This window comes from Musca domestica, unplaced genomic scaffold (assembly GCF_030504385.1).
Source record: "Musca domestica strain aabys unplaced genomic scaffold, Musca_domestica.polishedcontigs.V.1.1 160, whole genome shotgun sequence".
NCBI classification, from domain to species: domain Eukaryota; kingdom Metazoa; phylum Arthropoda; class Insecta; order Diptera; family Muscidae; genus Musca; species Musca domestica.
In genome coordinates, this window is record NW_026712220.1 from 1,354,885 (window position 1) to 1,365,503 (window position 10,619).

The following is a 10,619-nucleotide window of genomic DNA, read 5'->3' on the forward strand; positions in this document are numbered from 1 at the left end:
AAAAAAACGTATGGCGTTTGAATTTTTTGCATTTTTATTTTTGTATCCCACCCTGTAATTTTCACTTATAATAAAACTTTCAAAGCGTCTTTATACTTGTCCTCTATTTTTGCTCAATTTCCATAATCTGCAGGATTTTTCCCACAATTATTGATAATTTTTAATTTTGTCGCAAAGTATTAGAAAAGTCTAAACATACACGGCTATGTCATTGTCCTTCAAAGAGTATTACTAAATAATTATACGATCCTGTTAATGGTGTTCCATACTCAAGTCTTTTTTATAAATTCATGATATTATCAGAGCTAGTCCAAAATATAATAATTGTTCCGAAAAAAATGGTAAAGATATTTCGAAAATACCAATAATTACCGATTTGCAGAAAGTTATTCCCTTTTTACACAATATGGCTTCACCAATATTTTGCCCTACAAAAAGTATAATACAAAATTTATGTGATTAATATGTTTGCTTCAAAGCAAACACGATTCGGTCTAGTATTTTTTCCTTGAATTCCTCATTTTTTTCTCAATTAAAAAACCTCCACACCTTTTTTGACCTTTAAATTATTACTATTTTCCGTTTTATATTCATATTTCCAATATATGTGCACATAGTTCAGTTTTTTTTTTGTGAAATTTGTCAAAATTGTTGGCAATTTTATTTTAGTTAAAAGCAATCATAACTGCAATGGTCGCATATGCATTTTGTGGAAATATGATACAATTTGGGTTCCGATTAAATTTCCAACGCCACAACCATTCATTGATTTCATTTTTAAATTAAACAAACATTTCGCGGTATTGGGTTATTTGTTTTGACATCAGGTGAAGTTTTGTCAATGTTTCAGATCCACAAAATCCCATGAATGTCAATGCAACAAATATTCTCAATGGGTGAAAAAAGTTGATAGTCTCAGATGAAGTGCAAAAGGTGATAAGTAGCAGAAGTTGGAAAAATTCAAATTTAAGATAAATCCATTTAAAAAAAATGTATGCCATTCCCATTACTATTTCTTCAAATTTATATTTTGTTAGTTAGCCTATTTTGCCTTTCCATCTAAAGTTGTTAGTCTCCATTTCACATTTCGTGTTACCCGCAACATGGATTTGTTTTTGCCATGTCCTCAACAAAATTACCCATCGAGGAAGGTATTTTGTGTTTTTTGCGTTATGGAAACGTATGTGCATAAAAATATATTTATGCAATGATCCTGGCCGGCATTTGGGCCGTATGTCCATGAGAGATGACACAAAATTTAACCTCAGTATTTTATGTTATATTGGTGGTGAAATCTGCATCAGTTTTTGGTTAAATTTTATTTAATTTTTTTCGTGTGTATTTTTTGCATTGGTCACTGTTTATTTTGAAGTGGATTTTAGGCTAAAATTTTTGTTTTTCGGGTTTTCTGTTTGCGGTTATTTTTTTTCCAATTCTTTGTAATTCGTGTATTCATATCGCGGAGGTCTGTGTGTGAAAAGTTTTCATTTTGGTCGAGTTATGCATGTATGTGCTCTGTGATAAGCTTATTATCACATTGTGACATTCTGATATGTGTTTTTTTTTTTTTGTCAGGCTAGGTGAATGGAAAAAATCTTGTTTTAATACCCTCGAAAATACTGACACATGGACAGCGTAAATGTAGTATTTAATAAGACTTCAATTTAATTGGATCTGTTCACGAGATATATGTGATTGTAAGGGAAAAATAAACAACAAAAAACCGGGAATGAACATGGAATCCATTTTTTCAGTCATTATGTTGGTATATATAAGATTAATATTTATTTAGGATATAGAAGTTACCTTTGAGACAGAGGATATGGGAACCTTATGAGGCAACAAATATTTTAAGTTTGACTGGGCCAATAAGTTTATAACACCTCAAAATATTGGTCCAAGACGTAGGATATTAATTACGGATCTTTCTATCTCGCACGAAGGTGGGGTTATGTTCAGAATAGAAGCCAATTGTCGGGGAGATGATCACAAAATATTTAAGGGGTTGACGTAGACCAAAAACAGAAAAAAATCTTGATTTTTTTAGTTGCTCTAGAGGTCAGGATCATAGATCAATCGATTGGGAAATTTGCATAGGTCTAGACTTTAATAGAATGCAGAAGCCTATTTCCATTCCATTAAACCACGAATATTTTTAATTCCAGAGAAATTACAAATACACGAAAAGGACACTTGTGATACCTACATTGATGCTGACGTCCAAGACATCGCATATACGGCAAAATATATATAATCTCACATATCAAAGAAAGGAATGTTAGTTCGGCCGCTAATAACTCAAGAACGTCTCGACGAATTTTGACAATTTTCACAAATTCAGAATGACCTATAAAAAGAAACGAATAAATCTATAAAAATTGCATAAACACATGGTAATAAAAATGTGAATATTATTCTGTAATATTCGGTGAAACATTTTTATTTTTTATCTTAAATTTTATCGGTAGCATTAATTGTCTGATAAAGTTTCCACAAATCATTCATTTGGTTTAGATTTAGATCTCATATATAGTGTCGTCCAATTTCATTAGTATTGTGCACCAAATGCGTCATATCGCCCGAATCAAATGAATTTTAGCACACAAAGCCAGGTTCAGTCCAGAAGTATGTCTGGCAATTTTAGTGAATATCCGGATTTAGACTTCCATGTCTATGTTTCATCCGATTTTACATTTAAATGCCCCAACTATGTGTTGGAGTATTATTATGTGACTGGTCGCAGTTATCGTTCGATCTTCACGAAATTTAGCATGGGGGAGATTTTTGCAAAATATTTAGCGGTCAAAATGGGCCAAACCCCAAAAATTTTCTAAATTTTGCAGTCGCCCTACAGTTCTCAACTAAGGACAAAATGGACAAACACTTTGTGTGAAAAATACCAATATTAAAAAAAACACAAATTCATTGAAGGCACACCTCTGACCCTTACATTGATAATGATAATCTTAAAACGTGCGTGATGTCCCAAATATTGCCGACCGAAGTATTCAATTTTCATACTTCTTCTAATACAGATAAAAATATTGGTATGGGCAAAATTACAAGAAAATCGAACATTTATATCCAATTTTATGCGAAATCATAAATTCCATATTCACATCAGATTTCTGGTTGAGATAAATATAGCAAGTTGTAAAGAATCGCCGACTTGTTTCGCAGGTTATGATAGATAAAAGTATTGGAAATTTTGACTCTTTGTGGGTTAGGTACCAGTAGGGGGTCGCAGATATATTTCATTTTCACAACAGATTCTGCATTAGCATAAATATTTGGATGTGTGGAATTTGAAAGGAGTTGGATGCTTATTTTGCTTTCTTTGAACGTTCTGTTTTTCAAAACCTGGAACCCTATGTGGGGCAGGCAGCAAAAGAAATGATCGGATCTGGAATGGAATCGGATATTAATTTCGCTTTTTATGAGCTTCATGGATATTAAAAATTGTGAACCTTTGTGAAGGAAGTACCAGAAGGAGTGGACCGATATATCCCATCTTCACAACAGATCTGGTGTTAGTAGAAATAATTAGATATGAGAAATATGAAGATAACCTTATACTTCTTTCGCCATTTATGACCTTCGTGGATATCCAAAATGTTGACCCTTTGTAGGAGAGGTACGATAATGAATGGACCGATCTCTACCGTTTTTATAACGGATCCTGTGTTGATGGAAATTTTCAAATGTGTCAAGTCTAAACGGAATAGGATGTTAATTTCGAGTTATATGAGCTTCATAAATATTCAAAATTTCGACCTTTTCTGGAGGAGTGGACCGTATATTCCTGCTTACCAACAGATCTTGAGTTAATAAAAATATTGGTATGTGTGAAATTTGAAGACAATCGGACTCTTACTCTTTTTATAAGAGTTACAATTATTTCACATTTTAATCCTTTGTGGGGGAGGCACAGAATGGAGTGGACCCATACAGTCTATTTTCGCACCTGTCCTAGCACTGATGCAAATATTATGGTCTGCAAGGTTTGAGAGAAATAGCATTATCGTTTCTCTTTCTGTACAGTAAAACTTTTTTTTTTTTGATGATTTAGACCTTTTGTGTGGGAGGTACCAGAAGGGGTGGACCAATAGTGTCCATCTTCGAACTCGATCTAAGTCTGATAATAATATTACGATGTACCAAGTTTAGACCAAATCGGAAAATTCCATATCATATCAAATGATAGCCATACAAGGTGAGATCAAAAAACTGCAACCGAATTTAGACTGCTATCATTTTTTAGCCACTTGTCCGACAGCTGTTAAAATTATGACAGTGACAGCTTATTTTATTGTTTACAAGCATATTCGTGATGGAATTCAAGCGTGATAGATGATTTCTTTATATTTGGCTGGAAAACCACAACTGGTTATAGTTAGAGCACTCCAGCATTTAAATGTGAATAAATCTTTTGTGTCTCGCAACATCGCTCGTTACTGTAATACTGGAAGCGTAGCGCGACGTCAAGGAAATGGACGGAAGAAACCAGCAACATCTGCAGAAATGGTTCGAAAAGTAAAGAAGCGACTTGATAGAAGCCCGCGTCGCAGTGGCCGAAAAATGGCTCGTGAGCTGAACATATCGCAATATTCCATTCGGCAAATATTGAAAAATGATCTCAGGGTATAGCCATTGAAATTCCAAAAAGTCCAAGAACTTACACCGCAACCGAAAGAAAATAGACTGAAAAGACTTAAAAAGTTAATTCGTTTGGCAAGGTTGGCACTAAAAAAGTGTCGATCAACTCAAGCAAGAGCTTCGTTGGGAATGGGCCGCGTGTGACTGATTTCATTGGCCGTTTAAAGACCATAATTCGTGCCAAAGGTGACCAATTCGAAAAAAAATCTAAACTTATTCTAAAATTTGATATCCGACATTTTGTGCTTTCATTCAGTAAAATTAAAAAAAAATGTTTGACTTTGTTGCAGTTGTCTTTGACTCACCCTGTATGGCTACAGGGATTACAAATATCAGCAGTATGTGCCTTAGACTCCATTGTAAGCTTCAAATCAACATTTTAAACAAAGCAGCGGTAATAAATCCGACTTGAAAGGGCAATTGCAATTCGCATTCTTGTGTGCAAACATAAATATGACAAAAATTACTCTAAACTTTTACAATTTATGTTCCTGGAAATAATAACTGTTGCGTGTTGTAATATAATTTCGCAATGTCAACAATGTGGTAACTTGGACATAAGCAGCGTTATGTTTTTGGTCGGTTTGTAAGTTTCGGCTCTGTTCAAATTTGCATAAAGTGCGAACAGATTTTTTTTAGCATGAAATCTGAGCAGGAAAAACAATGTCAAATTAATGTTAGTCACGCCACGAAAACTTGAATGCCTCAATGTTGTTATAAGGAAATACATTTCAAGATGAGTTTTGAAATAGGATATTATAAGAGCACATTCAACCGTTTGAATTACAAAATAAAAGAATTTTTCAAAAAACAAGTTAAAAAGCAGTAAGTTCGGCCGGGTCGAACTTTGAATACCCTCCACCATTTGGAACGAATTTGGAAATTTTCAAAAAATAAAGTCCTTAAAAAATTATGTTAAAGTTTTAAAAATACCGAACATAGCCGTTATATTGGGGTCTATACGACATGGACCTACTTAGCCTTGTTTGCCATAAGCCATTACCATATTGAAATTCGAAACTTGAAATAAATGGTGAATAATGTAGCTAAAATGATCAAAATATCGTATATAAGGAGGTTCCGTTATATCGGAGCTGTCCGAAGACCTGGACCAGCATAGACAATTTTCTGTCACAGGCTATAGCATCCAATACGAACGTCAAATACGAAATCTCAAAAAATTTCGGTGGGTATTGTACCTACCGAATATAGAGAGGTACTGATATATGGGACCTATACGAAGACTTGTACCTGCATAGACAATTTTCTGTCACAGACTGTAGTTTCCATTACGAATTCTAAATACGTAATTTGAAACAATTCCGAAAATAATGACACTAAAATCATCAAAATACGGAATATAGGGAGGTTCCGTTATATGGGGGCTATACGAAGACGTGGAACTGCACAGACAATTTTCTGTCATAGGCTGTAGTATCCATTTCGAGCTTCAAATACCAAAGTTGAAACAATTCCGGTGAATAATGTCGCTAAAATCATCAAAATACCGAATATCGGAAGGTACTTATATATGGGGGCTATATGAAAACGTGGACCTACATGACCCATTTACGAACTTGACCTGCCTACTGGAAAAATAAACACGTGTGCAAAACTTTAGCCTTCTATCTCAATTCGTTCGAAAGATAGCCTGATTACAACAGACAGACAGACGGACACTGCTAAATCGACTTAGAATTTTACAAGAATACATATACTTTGTTGGGTCTGACATGAGTATTTCGAGGAGTTACAAACGGAATGACAAAATTAATATACCCTCCATAGTATGGTAAAGGGTATAAAAACAACAATTGAACTGAGTCTGACTATTTTTAATATTAAAACTAAGGGTATCGCAAATTTTTAATGCCCACATTACTCCCCAAATAAAAATGTATACATTTATAGGAAATATTTTGTTATATTTCTGGGAATATTTTTTTTTCATTTTAAATTTATTTTTCCTTCTTTACGATTTCCTAGCAAGATTTGTTACATACACACAAACGAACAAGAATGCAAGGAAATAAGGATTGCACACAAAACGGTTTCCATTGTCTGCTGAAATTGTCTAAAAAATTCCATACAAGATTATCGTTTTACAATAAATGCAACATTTATAGATTAGACACTCTCTCTCTCACTCACACACACACAAAACGATTATAAGACACGTCTTCTCTTCGATATTGTGTAACGGTCGATACTCTAAGCAATACAAGTGACAATAGTTGCAGCCATGGCAACAATATTATGATAGCAGCAAACCAAAGGTTATGTCGTATACGGAGTGTATATATAAAGTGTGTTTGTGTGTTGGTATTCTTGTTTGACAATACATTTTCTCACCCAAACACAGCCAGAGGATAAAAATTGATGTTATTTTTTGCTCTAACGAGCAAACAAAACAGAGGTGATAGAAAAATATTTAAAGAACGTGACGAGAATTTATCGATGACATAGTAACAACAGCAACAACAACAGCAATAATAATAACAAAACATTGTGTAAAAGAACAAATTCCTTAAGAAATATAAATAACATTGGTACAGTGGGGCATTTATAAGTATTTAAGTTTAGCATAAATATATCTAAACAACAACTCAAGGACAACAAGGACAAAAAGACATGCTTAAATAAAAGTTCGGACATAACTCAAACGGGAGCTATTGCCATATTTGAATCGATTTGGTCCATTTGCACCATTTACACCAAATTAAAAGGAAATATATATAGGAACTAGATCCTTGTCTAAACCGATTTCAACAAAATTTGAAAAAATAAATATAAGGGTGCAAGTACATAAGAAGCTTGAAGTCATGGCTAGGCGTATTAATGTCAAATTATAATGGAAAACGACGGCAGGATTTTAGTGCGGCTCTGTAATTCCTTTATGAAATGTCACAAAATATGCCTTAGCCCTGAAGTTCTATCTGATATCTTATGCCGAGAATGCCTACCATTTTAATAAGACCGCCTTGGAACGAAGAAATGATTCATTAATATATTTGTGTTATAACTATTCAATTCAATGGTGGCGGTTCCAAAAGAGTCGGATAATACTGCCGTATCTGTCAAATGTCTGGTATAAATATTACAAAGTGCCAAATATACCAAATTGGCAGAAAAAAATTGTATAGAAACTATATTCAAATCTGAACCGATATCAATATAATGTGAAAACATTATTTGTAGAACAAATTCTGTCACATATTCCAGATTTGATAGAAATTAGAGATTTATAGCGTGTTTGGTGCATCAAATACATGAACTCGACCGAAAATATTTATGGGAGCTATATTCAAAAGCCAATTTCAATAAAATTTGGAAAACTTATTTTTGTATCAAATTCCATGACACATTCGAAATATCATTGAAATAGGAGGCACATAGCGTGGTTGGGCATCAAATACATGAAATCGGCCAAAATCCAAATCTGAACCGATTTCAATATGAATTGGCAAATTTATTTTTGTACCAAATTCCGTCACACATTCCAAATTTAAAGACTGTACCTATACCCGATCAAAAGACATTTGCATACATACGATATTTAAATTTTTTGGAGGTACCTGCGATTCTGATGCTATATCTCTAGATCCCAGTTGAATTTCAAAAATGTATATGGCCTATGTCACTTTCAGGCGATGGAAATTATCAGGAAAATTTGTTAAGTGGGTTTTCAGTCAAACAATCAAACGTACAAAACATTGTCCTCTTTTTATTCCCTACAACACTCTGTGTTGTATTCTAAGTTTGATTGGCCCTAAAATTATGTAATACCTCGAAATATTGGTTTCCCACATAGGAAAGTGTATATGGATCTTCCTATCTCGCCGAGCTGAGTCGATCTAGCTATGTATAACCGTCCGTCTGTCCATGTTAATTGTGGGGCTAGAATAGAAGCCTATTTCTTTTGGGGATGATCGCATAATCGCAAAAACAGAAAAATTTCGTAAATTTGCAGTTGCTCTACAGGTCGCAGTTGTAGACCAATCGAAGCGAAAGTTGGCATGGGGCTAGAGCCTAGGGCCTGGAATTTTGATGGTCATCGGGTAATATTTAGTGGGTGAAATAGACCATAACACTTGTCGTAATAAAAGTCAAATTTTCCATTAAACTGCGAATATTTTTAATCCCGGCGAAATCACAAATACACGATAAGGGCGATTCTGACCATTACGTAGATGCCGATAATAAATATATCAGATATATACAGCGAAATATGTACAATGTGTGTATGTTAGCTAGGGATGTTAGCTAGTATACTCAAGAATGACTTGACCGATTTTGACAAATTTTGTCAATTCAGAATGCCATCTTGGCATAATAGAAAAATCTAAAAATATCTCAAAAAGATGCCTATAATGATGTTAATATAGATTTTGTGAATTTTTTTTATTTTTTACCATTTGATTTTTAACCATTTGACTTATAACATTGAAGTATAAATTTTGCAATATTTTTTCACCTTACAACACAGTTTGGGGTTATTATTTACAGATTGCAATTATCGTCCGATCCTCACGAAAATTTTCACAAGGATAGGGTTAGGCTCTGAAGGGGTTTAGGGGTTGAAATGGACCAACAACTAAAAATTTTCCTGATTTTGCAGACATTATAAAGGTAACAAATAGAAACCAAAGGTTACGAAATAAAGGTGGAATGGACCACTTCTTTTGTGCGAAAAAAAACACCAACATTTCCGTTCTACCGAAACGCTAAAAATAAGATACAGGCGAAATCCAAACTACAAAAAGGGCGAACTTTTGTCTTTTCTATGCTGATTTCGTTGACGAATATAGTCAAAATATCGTAGACAAGCAAGTCATATAGATAAGTCTAAATTTTGACACACGGAGGGGCCTCTTGCAGTTGGAGATGATTGTAAAATATTTAAGGGTTCAAATGGACAGAAAACAGAAAATTTTTCCTGATCACACAATTTAAACCAATCGACACGAAATATTGCATGAGAAAAGGGTTAATGACAGGGAAGAAGTCTAGCATTTTGGATGACCATTGGATTATTTGGATGACCATTGGATTTATATTTATACAGCACGACGGAGTGCGTAAGTATTGGGCAAATGACCCTAGTCAAAAAGCTATGGGTAATTTCTGGGCAATTCTCTATGACATAATTTCAAAAGCGAAATCTTCCAAAATGGATTTGGACATAAGGGGGCTTCTAACATATTGCGGTGTTATAGTGTATCACATGGTCGGCCCGCACGTCTATAGCCTTTGTTTTTTTGTTTATTTTTTTAATTTTATTGAATAAAAGTGTCGGAAACAGCATCAAATTTTAGAATAAGTTTAGATTTTTTGGAATAGGTCTCCTTTGGCACGGATTATGGCCTTCAATCCGCCAATGAAACTGTCACACGCTGCCCTAATGTTGCTCTGTAGTATTTTGGCCCATTCCCGGAGAAGCGTTTGCTTGTGGTGATCGACACTATGGTATGTTTTAGTACCAACCTTGCTTTCCAAAATTTTCCAGATACAATAGTCCAACGCTATTGTGCGCTGGAAATGAAGCGATGAACCTCATTTTGTAACCATTCTTGGATGGCACGTGCTGAGTGCGATGGTGCTGAGTCCTGTTGGAATGTCCAAGGTCTGCAGCCAAAGTGTTTACGTGCCCAAGGCTTTAATACACCCTCCAGAATATTTTCGCGATAATATTCGGCATTTCTTCTGATGCCACGGTCGATTAATACGAGCGGAGAGCGACTGTCGGCTGTTATGGCGGCCCACACCATCACCATGACCGGCGCTTGACTTCTGGTGGCCAACCGGAGGTGCACAGCTGACTTTTTTTGGCAAGTTAACACAATCATTTTGTTTGTTTATAGACTGCTGGACAACGGATGTTTTCTTATCAAAAACCAAATTCAGCAGTTCACCACTTTCAGCCAAGCGAAGCAACTCTTTAGCTCTTTTGAGTCTATTTTCTT